Source organism: Anser brachyrhynchus, assembly GCF_964034855.1.
Source record: "Anser brachyrhynchus genome assembly, chromosome: 8".
Lineage (NCBI taxonomy): Eukaryota > Metazoa > Chordata > Aves > Anseriformes > Anatidae > Anser > Anser brachyrhynchus.
In genome coordinates this window covers 14,047,540-14,067,643 of record NC_137702.1, presented here as the reverse complement: position 1 = coordinate 14,067,643, position 20,104 = coordinate 14,047,540, and the positions used below count along the sequence as shown (strand labels likewise).

Genomic DNA, 20,104 nt, shown 5'->3' with positions numbered 1-20,104 from the left:
TTCCATAAGAAATCTCTTTGCTCTTCACTGGTGTTGAGTCTTCCAAATGAATACACATTACCAAGCTTAAACTGAGCAAGCCAGTAATTTCTCAAAATTCAGGATACACTGGTAACTTCTTCACCAAAGTGTCAGATAATTTGGTGCTATCTTTCAAGGTGAAGAGAAGGGTGCTAGTCAAGCAGTAAACTACAAAAGCTATGGAGAAGCAAGAGTCATCCTCCAGCCATGCTTGGATGCCATGTAGGAATTTAGAAGTGGCGTTACCTACAATTGCTTTAGTTTTTGGACTGGATGAATCAGACTATTGGGGAAGGCCATGTGACACTTATCTTGCTGTGAAGACATAATTGTTAATTCTCTGTGTGGTTCTAATTCTCATACCAAAAGACAGGCACGCACATAAATATGTATTTATTTGCTGTTATGCTAATTTTGTTAAAAAACATCAACAGTTGATCAGCTGAAAAATGTGTGCAATTTTGAAAGGCTTTTGAAAACATCCATGTCTGACTTGACCTTATGACCATTTTCTCCTTCAGGCAAACCAATATTATAACTAGAACAACACAAGAGGATGAACATTGTTGGGGAGCTGCTCACTGTGCCTGTCATACCCCGTTAATGCAACTTTGATTTGCCTTTGTTCTGACAGTAGCAAACAGCTGCTTGTAAATGAGCCACAGTCCCTGGGCTGCCTCCCATTATTCCACACTTTTGTTTGACAAGGTCACTTGCTGTGGGGATTTTGGGGAGATAGAGTGTGCAGCCTATAGAATTAGAGTTAAACCACAGGCAACCCAGCTTGAATGCTCTTATTTTTTTTTCATAGTGCCAGCAAAGCAAGAATAACAAAGAGAAAATCTTTTGCTCTGTGAGCAAGTCAAACTTTTCTTTTTCCCAGTGTTGATTTCATAATCCTAAAACTATCTTATAAAAAGCAAGTCATGTTTCCATAAATCCCTTTTCATTCAAATCTTAACAGAATTTATATAAAAGATGTATTTAATTACAAAACAGGATTAACAAAAACAGATTAATTTTTTTTTTTATCCATCGCTACAATTCATTATGAGACAATACAAAGCTACACAGCTAACAGCAACTCTGACAAATGCTGAAGAAATGCTAAGAAACAATCTGAAAGATTTATGCCAGTTTCCACAGGAAATTGATTTATTTTTGATAGGAACCGAGACAGACCGGTCTTCCAGAAAGAAAAGCGTCTCATAAACAAATTATGGCTATGATAGCTGCCCATTTAAGGACTAGGAGACATTTCTTTGACTTGGAAGTTTTATAGTGGTGAATTAAACTGTAAAATCGGTATACAACGACATTAAGATACTATCTAGTGCTACCAAATCATCCTGAAACATTCATTTTCCATTTTGACCTGTGATCTTAAAGACAGTGAAAGCTGTCATTTAGGATAGCCTGTTTCTTTGTGACAATTGTTGCTTTTGAAGCCATGCATAAGCAAGGAATAGGTGGCAAATATTCAAAGGAATGGCTGGTACTATGGGAGGAGACAGCCAGTGGCAGTTTTCAACCACAGATGAATCGCTGCAGAGTGCTTACAAGATTTACAAGTGAAGAAAGAAGAGGTTCTAACTTTAAAAATGTTTTTCAGACTCTTCAAGAAGGGTCACTGAAAACAATGAATGGAAATCAGTCCAAAAACCCTCCACAAAAGTCAATTGTGCTATTCCAAAGGGACGGTCACAATTGTTCAGATTTTTATCTCATCAGCCCAAAAAGTAGCTCAGCTCTTCCTGCTCTTAATTGTTTGTTTCCTAGTTTTTTGTTAAGCCACTGGAAGAAATAATGTATTAATCACAAAGGCATCCACATTAAAAGAAAAAGTTACAGACATTACTGTAATCTTTGTTTTAATTTCCAAGGCTTGCAGTGTTCTTAAAAGAAAAGCAAAGACTACTGTTAGGTACATAAGTTTACACATCTTCCCTGGACAGACAAAAAACTCTGGCTGAACTTAAAAGATTACATTTATAACCTCAGGATAGGTGGATTTCTAGTCTCTACCCACTTTCAGCTAATTCAGCTTAAATCTCACTCTTCACCACAAATCCTTCAATAGCCACCTATGTGCAGACAAGTCTTTCCAAGTTTCTGTTGGAAGGAGCTCCTCATTGTCAAACAGCAGTTACAAACTGCATAGTATGTGACGTATCTGAAATATCTAACAGAATTACACTTGAATTATCCACTGCTAACAAGCAGTTAACAACAACAAAGTTTAATGATAATTCATGAGGACAACACCCACTTTCCAATAAAGCACGCTGGAAACATTCTGGTAGTCGACTGCTGGAGTGCAGGACAGGAGGTTGTTAGCCTCATTTGTATTCAAAGGCAGGCAAATCACTAAAACTCATTTACATCCTTCCATCTTTCTTAGTGCATGTCAACAGCAGGTGGTCTATCGATACTACCTTTGAAATAAGTAGGTGGTTTAAATTGCCTTCAAATTTCAGTAAAAACCCTGAATTATAGAATAGACCTTGAGTCTTAACTTTCCTGTTTTCTTTGTGTGGGCTGTAATAGAACATAAGTAAGTACAGCACTTACTCCGTTCATATATCAATCTACATTAAAAGATAAGTTTTATACTTAAACCTAGTCGCCTTAATCTTGAATGTTAGCAAAGACTTGCAGACATGACCAACTCAGCAAAGTGAGTTACAGAAATTTCCAAAGGTATGAGTAAAGCAAAAGAAAGGACTTCTGTGGATGATTTTTTTTTTCTAAATGCATGCATTTTTAGGATAAGCAGATGAAGACTGACCCTTGAAACTTCTGATGCACGTGTTTAAGTTTTCCTGCTGCTAAACCATTGGAAACTACTCCTTTGAATAGATTACTTTCAGTACACACTTCCAGGGACATATGTCTCCTATTTTTCTTTGTGGCACTGTGACTATTCCTAAAAGACAGTTTAAAAACACAAATGTCTGTTGTCAATCAGGACCAATTTCTGATGAAGTGAGAAGAAACACCACCTGAGACAGGAATCAAGGACATCTTCATACCCAAAAGAATACACAGCCAGCAGTAAGCAACATCGCAAATGTGTTTATACAAAACCAGAATAGATTAAAGTAACTAAAACCAGCATTTGGTTGTTTTTCCTCTGTGATGTTTGCTTTCACATTCTGACAACTCCCTCAGAATTTCTGTGAAATTCAGTGTCCATCAAAATTAATACTTTGATGTCTGGCTTCAAACTTCTATAAAGAATGCTGTCTTTTGAAAGCAAACACAGAGGTCAGTAATAACTCCCCAGACTGTGCAGATTATAGTAAATTAGCACATTTTAGAGAATGGGCACAGAAAGCATGATACAACGTCCCAGTATCCCTGAAAGACAAAGCTGGGATCAGTCCCCACAAATCCACTGCAATATTAGAATGCCTGTTTACTACTGCATCCGGCCTCAGTTAAGTGTTAGAAAAAATGAACATGCACAATTCATTTACAGATTTAAACAACATTTGATTGCTTATAAATACACATTTTTGGTTGTACAGAGGGCCTTTTGCTACGCAAAAAGAGGTCGGCATGCTGAAGATGCCCCCCACGGTATGAAACATAAGGGAGCACATACTTTACAAGGAGTTAAAAGATTGTTTAAAGACCAGGACGGTCATTAAGCTGTATTTACTGTCTAGACAGGAATAGCTCCACCTAACCATTCCCAAAGGTTGTTAGCATTTCTAAAAATTAAGCAGCAGCAGGAAAAGGTTAAGATCAACTTACTAATTAAGTTACACTCACAGAAATCTGGAGAGGGGAAGGGAATGTAAATCTGAACGACAACCCTGAGTTTGAGTACCAGTCCTCAAATGCAGGTCTTCCTGCACGAAGGGAAGCCATAGGTCTGCGTGCAAGTTTGATCCCCAGTCACAGGATTGCACAAAAACCCTACGAGCTTGAGACAGACAAAAGAAACTCCTTGGGGTTTATCTAAATTACTGGTAGGCACAAGCAGTGTTTTTAATTTTATTTCTGTGCTGTGAAACTGCTGTCTGCCTTTAAGCATGGTAAATGCATTCTCTGATCCATTTTCCCTTTTGGTCTTAAAAGGTGGATTCAAGATAACTGCCAAACAATGAAGCATGCTCCACTCCTAAATTATGATGTTAATTTTAGGATAAAGGCAGAGATTTAGTTAACTTCCATGGTGCTTAGCAAGTCCCAAGGGTACTTGATGGTAAAACAGAACTCCTCCACCAAGCTCCACTGGCAGTAAATGAGATAAAAGATCTCTCCTGGTGACAAGTGTTCCTCATACATTCCTTTGCAAGTGGTGAGACAGGATTTTCCCATATATCCCTCAGACTCCCAGAATGGACAGAAGCTCTTCTGCACTACAGGTTCATGTGTAAATCTTGAAGAAAGCTCAGAGAGGTCCTTGGTTTCAATTGGCACACAGTGCTCCTAATATGATACGAAATATCATTTGTGTTTTTTTACATACTGGAGATGAAGGTAGCCTGTTGATGCAATAATAATTGAATCCCAAGCCAAGAATAACTGCATGAGCAAAGAATGCCATCCACACCTTTGGAAACTGAATGGATTACACTGCATTTGTAAATCGAAGTGTTCTGAATCACTTAAATTTAAATTGCTGTTTAATTCAAAGTTCAATAATTTAAATCATCAGAAAGAACCCCGTATTTAGAGAATCAATTTATTCTTATTTAAATCTATTTGTATTATTAAAGAAAAGGTAACTTGGTGATCGATACTCAAACATATTGATAAAAATTGACTTAGATTGAATTTACACTTCCATTTGCCACTTTCTATATATATCAGTGATGTTTTAGTTGAGGTTTTTATATTCTTCCTCTTTTGTTATACTAGAAAGGGAAAGTGAATCTTTTTTTCTTAATTAAATGAATATCAAATCCTTACTCTTAGTTGTACGTTGAACCTATATGGGAGAAAAAAAATACTAAAATTCAACCAAGCATACACCTCCTCAGATGTTGTGTATTACTGCCATTTAAATTAAACTATTTGCCTAACTTGTTTATATTACATATGGATATATTAAAAAAGCACATCATTTTCTGGAATGAAAAACCGAATTGTTTGGTTATGGCAACAAAGTCATCTAAAATATTAAAACCACTTTAATCTCATCCTTTTATATCCAGAAATTTACTTAAAGATCAGAAGAAAAGAAAACAAAATATTTCCTGCTTTCATTGTTTCTAGGTAATTTTAACTCTTAACAAATTTGTCTCATAAGTAAAAAAAAAAAAAAAAAAAAAGAATAAATGGAAATGAAATCACAAACTATTTCTGCAGAAGACAGCACTTATGCCTAAAGCTAGTTTAGCATCTCCCAAACTTTTGTTCCAGATCAATGATTTCACCACTCCTGTTTCTTAGATGCAAGCTGGTAGTGCTTGAATGTTATGTGTGCAAACCAAGAAGTCCCTGTAAGGGAACCACAGTATCTGGAAGCAGCACTGTGGTGTGCCTGGCCGCCCCTCCCTAGATTCTTCCCCCACACACACTTTGGTTGTCTTCCTTCCTTTCCATCCACAGGGGAACTAATAAACCCAGCTCTGACTCCTAACATCACTACTTCACTACTGCTAAACAGACACTAATGACATTTTTTTCCCTTCTTTCTCCTGCTTCCCTGTGGGAAAGATTCATAATAAACTTTGCATATGGTACTGCCACTCTAACTGGGGAGAAATAATAAACTCTGCAATTCCACCTCTTCTCTGCCCATCTCTCTGGGAGGGTAGATTAATGGTGAGCCTACATTTTCTCTCCACCTCCCTCAGATAAAAGGTTAATAAACCACTCAGCATTTGCTTTTCGTGGAAATGATATGTGGGGATTAATTAGCATTTCCTAGGTAACACATTAATACCATTGTGAGTTCTCAATACCAGGTTGTTTCAGAGACCTATTATAAAACTTTAACCCAAAGGCAGTTGAGGATTCTTTCATTTTAGGGCTGAACAAATAAATTTTGGCTATGACTACAGATCTAACTTGGCCTAGAATTCAGCACATACAGGGTACTGTCATTTGATCAGAAGCATGACCAGGAGCTAAATGGCCTAGTTAGAAGCGTTAATTCACTTTTGAGATCACTGGCAATAGGCCTGTATGCTTTAAGACAATTTATCTTTGATCATGGTTGGAGGATACCTACCTACATCAGCATCAGGATATTCTACAGCTGCATCTTGCATAGTTTCTTGTACCCTCCATAAGCAAATTAGGTTCAACTGTTAGCCCTTAATGGCCCTGTAGTTGGCTACGCTGTAGTAATACAACAAAACGGAAATGTTGTTTATTACACAGGTATCCAAGTGTTTTATTTGATCCTGTGCTAGTTACTGTGCAATGACGGCTCAGAAGCCGGGGCTCACCCTCTTCCCCTATCAGCCCTGTTACTGCCCTGGCCCTAGAGACTCCTCTCTGCATATTTGTGCTATTTCAACAGGAGGGGCAGAGCAGGCCCCTTCAGCCTGGAGCTTAGGGTGGTCTCAGAAGAGATGGATGTTCATTTCTGTCAAGTGTAGAGGACACTCTCCAAGTTTTCAGTTCCTTGCAACTGCACTGCGGTATTTTTGTGCAAAGGTGGGAGATGGCACCAGCAGCAAGGACAGACCCACCCCTGACACATTCATCTTTGAAAGAGGGCAACTGCAGGAACAAATGCTGATTTTCAGGTGGAAGGAGGTGCCTGAAGTAGTCCTGAGTGCTAACTCTAAGTCAGAAAACAGAAAAAACCATTTTTTTTTTCTTTTCCCCTGTTTATTACTAAACAGGAAACCCTGTTTCCTACTGGCTAGCAGTAGGCAATTCTGGGTCAGACCCCAAGAAGCTTCAGATCCAATTCAAGGGTAACACAAAGGTACAAGGAGAATAACAATGGCAAGGGACCAAATGCCTAACGTTAAGAAGAAAACTAGATGTCTAAACTTCAAAGTTTCCATACTAACATTGCAAATGTCAAAAAGCCTTTCCAGAATTAGCTAGGACTTACTCATTAAAACTGTTATTTTTTAAAAAAGACAAAGGTCAGCTATATACATACATATGCTAAAGAAAAGAAGGCAAAACTAAAAAATACGCTGAAAAAAAATCTCAAACATTCAGTAATTTCATGTTTGTCTGACTTGATTATATTTCCAAGAAGGCATCATGTGGTTTTAGAGCAAGATGTGCCAAATTAATAGGAGTCCAAGACTCAAAACAGAAGCACAAGTAAGTACTACAAAATCAAAAATCCCCAAACTATAAGCAGTCTCTACTGTCTGAAACTGCAAATGCTTTGGAAGAAATTATTACTTAACTGAAACACAAACATCTATAAAAGAAGTCTTCTTCGTCTGGTGTTCATGAGAAACTTTTGCTCGAGTCTCCAAGCAGCAGTCCACAATTTTATTTTATTTTTTTTATCTTCCAGCACAAGAAACAAAGGGGTGCCACTGGGGATGGGAGGAAGAAAATCTTGAAGAGCTGGCTCAGAGTAACTAAATACTTCAAATCTAAATTTTAGTCACTTCAACATGTTTGGAAGCGATGCAGCTTGGCAGAGAGCCATCCTCATCCCAACAAGTGTACCTCACCAGCTGGCATGACACAGACAAGAGCCCCCAACACCTCAGGAGGGAACAGCAAGGAACAGACCGGGTGAATTAATGTGGCACTCCAGGTTGCATGCCTGGGCAAAACTGTTTGCTCTTCAGCTCTGATTTCAAAATCAGTTAGCATTTATATTTTATTGTTTTACAGTTTGGCAAGATCAAGCACAGATCAGCTTATAAAATACTATATTGCTTTTCTTCAAGGTTCAGGGAGGGTAAGGAAGCACAGTAACGTTACGTAGTTACACAGCTCGGCAGTTCTGGGCACACTCACATTTTATGCAATATTATACTCTGGCAGCTGTTGAAGTTACTATGTAAACCAAGACAAATAAAATTGTGTAGCCAACATCAAAGTAAATCTTGTGTGCATTTGCAAGACAAGGCTGGGCCTGCTGAAATGCCGCATATGGGCTACACTGGGAAGAGGGGGACAGGGAGGCATGTCTGCATGCCACACACTCTGTGGGGACACGGCAGGCCCATGGGGCAAGGCTTGGTGGAGAACAACCGGGTAAGAAATTGTCACTTTGTTTTTTTTCTGCTTATATGGGTGCTTCTGGCCCTCACGTACATCACCAAACTAGTTTAGATTTAAAATGCAATTCCCTGGCATTGAGGCCTGTTTGTGCTAGTGCTCAGAGGCAGCTCTGGGTTGCCAGGGGGCTCTGCACGTGAAGCCTGTAGCTCTTTTGAGGTGAAAAGTCTATTATAAAATTACAGAAATGGCTCAGAATCTATGAACATCCATTACATGGGGTACAAAATCAATCCAACTGAGGGTTAAGAGGTGATTTGATGTGTAAGTACCTACAGGAGGGAGAAGCTCACTGGTAACTGTCCTCTTCAACACAGCAAGAGGAGGCAAAGGCAGAGATGGAAGCAAGCAAACACGAGACAAAGCCACAAGGAGCTCCGCTAGCAATAAATGATGTTTTTAAGTAGCGAGGAACACTGTTCTTTGAATGCAGAAAGCAGTTGCTTCTAACCACCTTTGAAATTCAAAGTCTACAAGGCAACATGCATATGTGACATATGTACATACAACAGGAATCCCCGATCTTCCACGCAGGACAAGCAGGCCAAATAGTCAGCTTTACCCAGAATTTCAGAAGGTTACTTCTCAGGAAATTAACTTTAGGCAGTCTCAAAGATTTTTGGTTAAATTTGTATATTAAGATTCAATGCAATGATGGAAGCTATCATTTCCAATGACAAAGTCGAAATAAATAACAAAAATAATAAAAGAAAATAAAGAATATCATCGGAATTACCCCTCCTTATGACAATTATTTAATATAAGAACTATTTTGTTACAGTTTCTAGCTAGCACCAAGTAATACAAACACTTCTAGTATCTTAACACGTGCCAATCATTTTATTTTTTTTAATGCATGCATGGGTATTTCAATTATTCATAAAAATAGAGACAAATATAAGTAAACTTTTGCTACTCGGTATTGAATTCACATTGACTTCACAATTTTTCACAATAAATGTGAATTCAGACTTTATCAGTCTGAAGAGAAAGCTTAGTGGCAAGTTATAACAGTGAAAATCCCTAAGTTAATGCAGTTGTTTTGTAAGATCCCAATTTATTTTCTAGCAACTATGACCCATTGCATTACCAGATTACCCATTTCAATTGCTTATTAAAGCACAAGCGGGGTATCTCAAGTCTGTTGTACAAAATCCTGGGGGTGCCTCTTTTGGTCTCTGGATAACACACACACATCCCAAATCATCAGTGCTACATTACCCTTTTAGTTGCATGGGGGTACCTTCTAGTTAATAGCCCAATTAATCATGAGGATGTACTTGAAAGGGAAGTTGAAATCTTGTTTGGATAATGAAGCAGAGATTATAGGATGCCTAAGAAGAAATTGTGCTGTACAAGCACAAATTGAACATGTTCATTATAGCGGTACAATACACTTATTAGAACTTAAAAAAAATTTAATTGACAATCTTAATTATCATTTTACAAATTAACAACTTCAAGTAAAAATGGATGTGGATAGATGAAGTGTTCTGAGAAATCTAATAGGGTCAAATTGTACGGTATTGAGAATCCACACAAATTAGTTTTTTATTTATAGTTATTAGTGCTACAAAAATGCCCCCAAAATGGCATCTTCTTTTACACATGGATTGGCCTGAAGATATTAACAATTAAGAGGAAAACATCTAACTGAAGGTAGAACACATTTTATTATTCTTGACCTATGATAAGCCTAAATGTTAAGCCTAAATATCCATTCTACAGTCTCTCTTCAGAGTTTCACTCTACATTTAAAAAATATTTGAGTCCGGCTACATGAGGTGCTAGATTCTTGTGATTTGGAGAAGGACATGTACAAGCTCACCCTGATGTTGTTCTCCCATGAAAGATGTTACATCTACATTACCTCTTCCACAATGATGAAAACAGCACAAATACAGTCAGAAATAGTCTTACATGAATTTGCAATCTGCATTTACTTCCAAGCAAGTGATAGTTCTTTGCTTGTTCTTACTGCTTCCTTTTTTAAAGTAATTTTAAAAGCTATTCCTTGGATTCAAAACAGTAGAAACAGTATCTATTTTCTCTGAATTTACTTTCCAATTGGAAAGTATCTGTATTACAGTTACTTCAGTTACTAGTTACTATTATCTGTATTCCGCTATTCTAGTTATTCCTGGAAACCGGTAATATAATCATTAAAATGGGAGAGTATGGAGGACAAACATTTTTCCTGCTCTGTAATTGTTCATTTATTTCCATGCCCTTGTTTGACTGCGAGCAGTCCCAATCACATAAAAGTCTCAAGTTTCTAGAATTTGAAACAACCCCTATCCCTCATTACTACCACACAAATACTGTCTTATACACACGAATCCCACTTTCAGAACTGCTGTGAGACTCGTAAGCATTAAACAACTTTTTCTTATGACCAAACGCAAACCTACCGTAGCTTTTGCTGCATTATGCTACCGAATAATCAAAAGACAATAGCTTAACTTTTTCCATGCCGTTATCCAATTTACAAATAAAGAGCATTACCAGAGATTACAGGAAAGCCTTAAAGTACCCAGCATTATACCTGTTTATGTTTCTGCTAGCTCTGAACATGGAAGTAGACATGGAAATCACTGCAGACACTGAATGCATGTCAATTCTATGGTTTATATGTGTATTTTCAGACTCCTGGGAAAACAAAAGATATTTACACAAAGTGATGAAAACGAGAAGAGAAAGCTAGCACTGAATTAATGACTAGTGAAGTCACGCCGATTAAACCTGTTCTCGTTTTAAAAGGATTTGGTCTGAGATCTCTCACCTGCAGGAAACAACTACCATGATGTTTTAAGTTGATTACTTTACATTAATTTAATTTCAATTTATTTATTTATTGTTTAAGGAAACAAAACCATACAGAATGAGATCTGTAAAACTATTTAACAAAAAGGGTATGGGACTACTTAAATGGATACTAAATTCTGTGCTCACATATAGTCTTACAGAGGCTGGTGGGGTCTACTTTCATGGATAAGCACATCCTAAAGAGATTACAGCATCTTAGGCAAAAGGCTATTGAGTTACAGTGTGGATTAAATTACAAAATTTGGTAAGTGTTTAGAATCATATATCAGCACATCCACCAGTTTAGTTCAGGAGATGAATTACTAAAACTATGCAAGAAACCGAATAGCCTCTTATGACAGTTTGATGCATTATTGATTTTTTTCCATTTTTATTTCCAAAACAAATTTCATTTAATTATCATGATTTAATCCCCAGCAATTCAGGCAATTCACAGACTTTCTGCGTTGCTGAATTTCTTTGTTCAGAACACACTTAAGCAGCCGAGTGAAAAATTCAGCCATAACCATGCTTTTCCCTTCTAACTATTGTCAGTTATTCTCCTATCCCACTGACAAGAGTTACAACCAACTTAATTCTTATGTATTACGACTGAAGAAAATAGTTTTATGGGAAAACAGACAGTTATCAGTACTCCAGCATTCTGGGTTACTACTCTAAACAATAATTATCCCTTGATTTAGTTTACCAGGAAGTCACCCATTTAATTTTTGCCCTTCTGTTTTAACAAAGGTTTCATAATGCAGTTTATGCCTTTTCATTTTAGTTGCTTACACAAGACACTTTAATACTAAAATAAAATGACCTATATTAGATCAGCCAAAAAGCTCGTTATTCATACTTAGGCAAGCAAAGCAAAGAAGGTAACTTTTTTAAGCACTCACTCTTGTTAAATCTTAATAAGAAAAATAATATTCCTACGATACTTGTACACTACAGGGTAATATGAAACAAGCCAAACTATAATCATGAAGAATAACCAATTTAGTATTTACAAAAATATGTCTCTTTATGGGAACTGTTCAAACATAACCCAAGAAAGAAACAACTTTATTCAGCCTCTGGGAACTTTTGCTAGACACATTGTTTCACATTTATATTAGATCATAAAACATAATTGATATTTTTAGAAAAACTGTTTAAATTAGATGAAGAAAAGCTGCTTCAGCAGTAACTTCAAGCTGGTCAACCAGAATGCAATAGTGTCAATTTGATATTTGTTTCAAATTTGGGAAAAGCAGAGTATTTCATAGAAATAAAACAGAGCTAGGAGAAGCAGTGAAACTACCACAATAAGCACAGTAACCGTTATTCTTTTCCTGTAAGAATATAAAGTTATGTGCATTTTAAGACAGACAAAGAAAATCTGATAGAAGCGTGATATTTTCTGACTGCTATGAGAACATACTGCAAAATATATTTTACCAGTCAATGTGGCCTAAGGGGCTACAGAGTGCACGATAATCAAGCCAGCATAATATCCCAGAAGAATTTGGAATCCAAAGATTTCCTTTTACCTGTAATAAACTATTGTTCAGTTCATTCAATACTAGAATATTCTGCTTGGGTCAATGATGGCAGCTCAGGCAAACAAAAGAAGTCTTTATGCTCCATCTAGACACTGCAAGGTGCTTATTCAATTTCTTCTGCATCAGGGGCACTGTTCCTTACCTAATATGTATACATTTGCTGAGTGTTATTCAGCCTTTGTTGCTTCTGACCCTCACTTGGCATTTAATTCCCAGTCCACCAGGGTATTCATGCTTGATGGCACTGATGCACATACTGAATGCTTTATTTATTTAATGGTACAGGGAATGAAGCTATAAACTGTATTAGACAATATCCTGTTTAAAGATGCCAATGGTCGGTGTCACAGCATTACTGACCCACAACTACAGCAGTGAATATGTCACTGGAATTTAGAGGATGGTATATAATGATTACAGATCATTACAGATTTTCCCTTCCTGCAGTAAGGAAAGAATAAGGTTTTAATTCAAAACCCCATTAAACATTTTTCAGGAATATCATTATAGTATTAAAAATGTTGTGCATGTTTTTACATTCTCTGTTTCTCAAAGATGCACATTAATCTTCACTATTAGCAGTGAAGAATTTTTCCTCCAAATACTTAAGACCATCATAAAAACTGTTGATATTACAGTGAAATTTAAGACAAAACCCTGTGTAGCTATGCAGGATTATTTTAAAGAATGGTGCTCTGTGCCTGAGGGAGTGGCGAGTAAACAATTCACATACAATTGGTGACTAGTGAAAAAAAAACCTGACCTTTAGTCATTTGAACAACTTTGTTGTTTATTATAACAATATAAGCAACTTCATCTACAGTGCTACAGTATGATCTTTGTACTAGGTTAAGGTAAGGTTTTCAAAACAGAAAACCTAATAAATATTATTCAAATATTCCCTCAAATGGTTGATTATGTAAAACCTACAAAACAATATTTGACCAAAACGTAATGAAAGTGACCAACACAGATGCGACCTATTGAAATCTTCCCATCTGAATATACTGACTGAAGGGAAATAGCACACAAATGCTAATAGGCAACAACAGCAAGAGGTATTTTAGAGGAACTTAAATTATTCTGGAAGCCTGGGACCTAAGATCCATAACAGCCTATATCATCCGTTGTTTTTAATTATGTCTTTTAAAAAAGGTCCCCTGCTGTGCTTCTGAAATACTAAATGGCCTCCACAGCTACATGGCATAACTCATTCTAATTCATGATTACAAGATGGTATTTTCAGACTATTCCCTCTTTCCCAGCAACTACTTAAATGAAAAAAAAAAAAATCATTTTGTCTTATTTCCTACTTAAGCCATCCATTTGAGGCATAAAATTTGAAATGCAATAAATGCCAAGTCAGAGTACATTTAAACTATGTTGCTGCAGATTTCCAATGTAAAAGAAATTTTAAAAATATGAGCACGCTGATTTTTAGAAACAAACCAAAAAAAAAAAAAAAAGAGAGAGAGAGAGATTGTAAAAGCTTCATTTTCAAACAGGAGTGTGTAAACTATGATTTGGTTCCAATTTTTATTCTTCTGTGTTTTACTGATTTTTAAGATTACAACCACATATGTTAAAAATAAAAGGTTCTGCTCAATGCAGTAGAAATTAAATTTCCTGACTGTATTTCCACCTTCAAATTCTAAAAGTTGATATATATATTTACCCTATAAGCTGTAGCTTTAACTGCTACTTTTAAGAAGGTTATCCTCTTAAGCTTCAAGGACAAAACATTCTGGAAGAAACACTTAAAGGAAAAGATTCAACCACTCTGTACGATCTGTCCTCTGCAGGATTACTCCCATAAACACTGATAGACTTTTTCTTTCTTTATTCTTCCTATTCCTAGAACACTACTGTTTTGTTTTGTTTTTAAAGTATACTGGCACTAAGAACTGCATCATTTGCATAGCAGAATTACCATTGTTATCTCCCTGAGAAAAGAAGAACAAGGTAATGGAAAGGGGAAAGGAATAACAGACCGCTTGCGGTCATAAGGACTAAGCCTTAAACAAAGAGAGAATACAGAGTATTCATGAATTTGCAACTAGTCAGAATGTGCCAAGTACTGCACTTCCTTTCTGTAAGCTCTTTTGTGCCACATGTAAGCAAAAGTCAAACTAACCCTGAAAGAAGCTGTATCTGATTTTCTGGACAGTTTCTCTGATAGGATGTAGCTTGGGCTCTTTTTTATCTGGAATAATGCTTGACAGCTGCATCCCCCAAGCACTTGCTCTGATACAACGTCCCAAGATGGGTGAAGCATGTATAACAAAATGAAACTTAAAGCAAGACAGCCAAGTCAGACTAAATCCCTGTTTCATCGAGTCTTTCCTTGACTGAAAGACATGGCTACTGTCTCTTGGTAACTTACAGAGAAACCAGCAGGTCTAGGGGGGGAATATAGTGTCATTCCTAGCCTTTTTTTTTTTTTAATATTGATTTTGAACAGCGCATTAGAAAGAAGGATGACAGAATCAATAGAATTTAAGATGCTCTTGTAATCTGGGTTTAACATCATAGTAACACCTCTAATCAAAGACGTGGAACCCTTTGTGGCATTTTGACATCTACATCTATCATGCGGATACAGCTTTTATTGAGCTGAATTAACAACTTCAGTCAAATAATTAAAATCCAGCTGCCCAAAATGTCAGAGTAAGAGTAGTTTAACACTTTATCATTCTTGTAAAAGTGTAATTTCAATCTGTGCATTATGCCAGCTGTTTTGTGGGTTTACAATAAAAGTAATCAAGAAATAGAACAGAAAAAGAAATCGTAGAACAGCAAAAGAAATAACATTACAGTAGCCTGCCACATGTTGAAATTAGCACCAATTTTACTCCATGGAAATTAAATCCACCTATAAAAACTGATAATACCTCAAAACTATAAGCAGGGGAATACTTATAAAATCAAATCCAACCTGGGTTCTATTTTTCTCCTTAAATAAAAAGGGTCATAAAAATCTCTCATTTCCTCCCAAAAGTGGGAGTAAAAATATCATGGGTTCTATCCTTCAATTTGTCTTCTCATATCCTGCTGCACTGGGAAAATCCGATTCCCCAAGTACAAACCGAGTTTAAAAAGACCAAGGCTGTGTTTTCAAATGGCATAGAAAAGTATTGTCACGCGCATGCACACACACAAAAAAAAAAAAAAGATACTTCATCTGTTCAGGGTTACGGTTATCTGTTTTTTTTGTTTGTTTGTTTGTTTTTTCTGTCTGGCTGTGGGGTTTTGGTTTTGCTTGTTTTTTGTTTGGTCAGTTAGTTGGTTGGTTTGGGTTTGTTTTTTTTTTTTTTTTTTACAGTGCAAATGCATCAACCATGCTGCAGAACTGATCAGGGTTCAGGCCACAGACCACATTTCTGCAGGTACGGGCAAAATAAAGTTGGAAACAGGTCCCAAAGGTAGGCGAGAAAGGTAGGACTGCTTTTTGACATGGTCATGCTCTCTTATTTTAATAGCAAATGAGTACCTCAGTTTTCTATTACTCTCAGCAGTAGAAGGATTTGTTGATTTAATTAATAATAGTTTAAATACATGCAAAACAATAAGAATTGATAATTCCCTGTAATAGAGATTCCTTTGCCTTTCCCTTCTGTTGTGATTGGTACTGGTGTACAAGACCACTTACACTAACAGATATGACCTTTTCAAAATGAAAGAGTAAGTGTGAGACAGGGAAGGGAAAAGAGATGAAAGATGATGCCAGTGCTGCAGTCATTTTATGTTAAAGACTCTGCTTATATGTGTAATTCATACTGCTGAAGTCAGAATAATTTGAGAGCTTAGTTTTTAGCAGCATGTATAAATGGTGTGTTTTGTTTTAGGAAATGTTGTCTTCACTGAAATGCTGGTAATGTGTATATAATTATGTCAAAATTAAAATAACAAAAATATTTTAATTTTAAAGTTTTATGTACCTCAGTGACTATTTTCATTACTACCTTGGTGTCAATTATTTTGAATTTTTGATACATATCTTTGTTTCATCCAGATTCTCTCCTTACGAACTTCATTAGCAAGATGAACTCACTTTACATACAGATGTAAAAAAAAATCTGTCATGTCTCTGAATTTTTTTTTGTTTTGATTTTGTCAATTTTCTTATAGTTTAAAATGGAGAGTAGGTATTTCAAATTATGCAACTTGTACCACAGCAGTAGAGACCCTACAGCAAAATATTTTCAAAGGACCAAGCACTGTCTCTAAATGCACAGCATGGCTTCTTACTTATTTCAATGAGAGTCTTAGACAGGCAAAGAAAAGGAAAAATAATAAACACCTATGGAATAGATCAAGCAGTAAGAAAAAAAAGATACCTATAATCTGAAATGCTTACTGCGGGAAGGTATACTGACACACTTCTCACCTCTTCAACGTGGACAGTAATGAGACAACTGAGTTCTGTCATATTTCAACAACGCTAGCTATGCCTACGTCTGCAGTTAGAATTTCTGGCACGAAATTTTCATTCTTGTGATGAAGGTCCAAGTCCCAACAAGCGTCTAGGCTGATAGATCTGAGATAACTCACAGATCAAGTTTCTAGGTTAAATTAATCCATCCTTCTACTACTCACTTTACGCTGAGTAAGGTGAACTGAATTTCATTAAGAAAATCTGGAAAGGGTTGTTTCTATTGGCAAGGCAATATGGGATGAAGGTGGGAGGGGGAGACTACCAGCTGAACTAATCTGCAGGCTCAACTTCAAACCCTTCTAGAAATCTACAATCTACTGAAGAAAAGGGGAAAAAAAAAAAAGACACATGAACTAAAGAATTCTCTCTTATCCTGACTGGCCACTAAATCAACATTGACTTGAATGCCTTGATACTTGTGGAAGATTAAGAATTGCCCCAAAGGGAAACGCTGCAAAAGAAAGGGATTAACAAACAAAGCAAGTTCTAAAAACTTTTTTTTTGGTCAAGCCAGAAATAGAGATCAACAGCTGTAGGGGAAATTAGAAAGAAAATGAAACTCCTTAAGATGATAAGGAGTTGAGAGGGTTCAGATCTCTCATGAGATTATTATGGCTAACAACCTAATAGTTGTTCAGAGAGATGCAAGATACGTGTTACCATTTCTAACCCCTTACAGCAACAACATTTCTGACTAACTACATGTAGAAAATAGATTACAGGCAAATATTGTACTTGTAGTGCTAATTTGGTTGTTTTTACTCTAAAAACATACCATGTTTACATGGCTGAATGTTTTTAGTTTGGATTGGTGTTTGTTTTTGGTTTTTTTCATTGATCCCATTCAAGCACATCCCTGGGGAGAAACCTAAAGTGGGTGACTATGGGTTTTTCTCCCTCAGACACCTTTCATATATTCCCAACCTCACAAAAATTAACGAGAAAAATAGCATTTGGTTTTCATCACTTTAGTCGTCCATATGAGAAACTGCATTTACTCATAACAAATTTCTCTTGAACATAATCGTTTGGACTGAAAGGTTGCAGCTTTTCCTGTGTAAGAAGTATTCTTCCTCCCACCCTGCAGGAATGTTTTGCTTGCTGCTATCTGCCTCTCACCTAACAGGTACACCTCGCTGCCAGCAGGACATCAGCCAGAGGAGCATCTCCCTTCTCCCAGACGCTTCACAACACCGATTGCCACACTGACACTAGCATCTTAGTGCCTCTCAGACGTCCTAGATTCTGCCTGTACACGTTAGGGAGATACAAGTGTTTTTTTGGTTTTGTTTTGTTTTGTAACAGTGAACAGCATAAAAGACTCACACTCTTGATTACAGAACTGGGAACAGCTAAGAAAAATGTAAGGTACGAAAGCAAAATTCCGGAGCTTGCTTCCCAAGGAAATTCTTCCTAGCTCTTGCACTGTCTTGGTTCACTTGGCAGGTTTTCGAGCTCCTCCTCTATCCACAGCTAGCTTGCTTCAGAGAGTTACTTGAAGCTACATTTCCTCTGTTCTTTTGTTAAAGATGGAGTCCCTCCAGGGCTGCTCAGAGCACTTGCTCAGGGCTACCTTCCTCTCCCTTCGATCAAAGTGGAATATCTTAGCATCCTATCAGGCACATTGTCCTTTCACTGTTGCCAGTACTAGTCATACCAAATACGGCTGTGCAAATTTGATATTTTTCCCCGGTGCTGTCTGGAGTTAAAATTAAAAAATAAAAAAAGCAATTAAGTAGGATGCCACTCCCCTTGCACTAGGGAATCAGGTTTCACTCAAAGGAGGTTCAAGAGTTACTATGATGTACAACTCTAATTGTAAGTCTTACATATTTAGAAGGATTCAGCATATACAAAGCTTACTTATTACTTAATTCCTAATTTTTTTTTTCTTTTTTTAGCATTGTATTGAGGTCACATGCAACACGAGTAACCTAGCTAACATCTACAATGCCTTTTCCAGATTACCATCCATTACTGTTTTCTATCAGTTTAGGAGTCTTGTCACCACAAAATGCAGTTCCCTCCAGCTGAATCTTAAGCAAAAACATCAAACATGACAGATCTGTATTTCTGGTACTGTTGTAGCAATCTAATTTCTTTGTTCAGATTCAGATCCGTTAATCTTCACTAACAGAAGATACAAATGTTAAGATGTCAAAGAATGCAGTCCACATTTCTTAAAATAACAACAAGATTAAAAAAAATATTTTAAATACTTCCTACACAGCCCAAAGGAATGTTTTGCCTTGTGTGTGCACCTAGCCTGTTCTGCATGGTACCCAGCAACCTGTACAGAAGAAATGTCATGCCTTGAGACCAGCAGCTTGCCAAATGAATAATGGAATCATAAAATACTTTAGAACAGTGACAACTATATTTAGAAATGAAATTGAAATGCACAATAACGTGTTCAAATACTTTGTGGTTGTTTATATAACAAGGGAAATAAAACATTGACAATAGGAAATATCAGTGTGACGAAAGCAACGGAAGCATTTATTTCTATAGCTCAACCTATCTCCCTATATGTTTTTATGTATATATGTTCTTCAGCAATTGTGTGTGATGTAGTCAAGGTTATAAAGCTGATCAAAGCAAAACATTCGTTCTAGTGAAAAAGCTTAGAAATAAACAAAACTATCCTTCAAATAATTATTATATTGTAGTCTTAGAGTATGGTACTAAAGACCAATAGTATATTTGAATTACAGGATATAGAAATTGAATTTGCTTAATATGCTACGTTGAAATTCTGATTGTTTTTAGTCATTTTAAGAATTTAACTTATGGTATCATAAATATAACTCTTAAAATCACTTGTTTTTTTTCAAGAGAAAGTATTTCACTAAGTGTAGTTCCCATTTGTTTCATTTAGAAGTGCTTTTTTCTATTGTGAGATTTGGAAAGGAGTGAAAAAGCATGCTTTTCATGAAAGTGTCCAGTTTTCTCTAAATTCAGTGTGCTTCTACATGATCAATCCCAGTTGAGCTCATAAATCTCACAGTAAAACTTATGAAACAGCTACAATAAATATCAGAAAGACAAGAAATGGCTGATCTGACTTTTCACTCAGGGCATTACAGGATGAAAAGATCAGTTTCCCAGATGTCTATTCATG

At 36.5% G+C, this 20,104-nt stretch overlaps 1 protein-coding gene and 1 long non-coding RNA gene across 25 annotated transcripts in view; one reads left to right on the top strand and one right to left on the bottom strand.

Annotated features, from left to right (window-relative positions):
• The window catches only part of ADGRL2 (adhesion G protein-coupled receptor L2), a 388,404-nt gene that overhangs the window by 91,640 nt on the left and 276,660 nt on the right, over positions 1–20,104 (bottom strand). The window lies entirely within an intron of this gene.
• Positions 1–20,104, top strand: part of LOC308199141 — a 48,080-nt gene that overhangs the window by 11,648 nt on the left and 16,328 nt on the right. The window contains exons 1-2 of one of the 2 annotated variants that reach the window (XR_013954419.1): positions 7,227–7,272; positions 7,475–20,104. The exon at positions 7,475–20,104 is cut by the window's right edge and continues 16,328 nt beyond it. This is a non-coding gene — a long non-coding RNA (uncharacterized lncRNA). Of the gene's footprint in view, positions 1–7,226; positions 7,273–7,474 lie in introns of those variants that run through there. The other variant, XR_013954418.1, reaches the window with a different exon arrangement.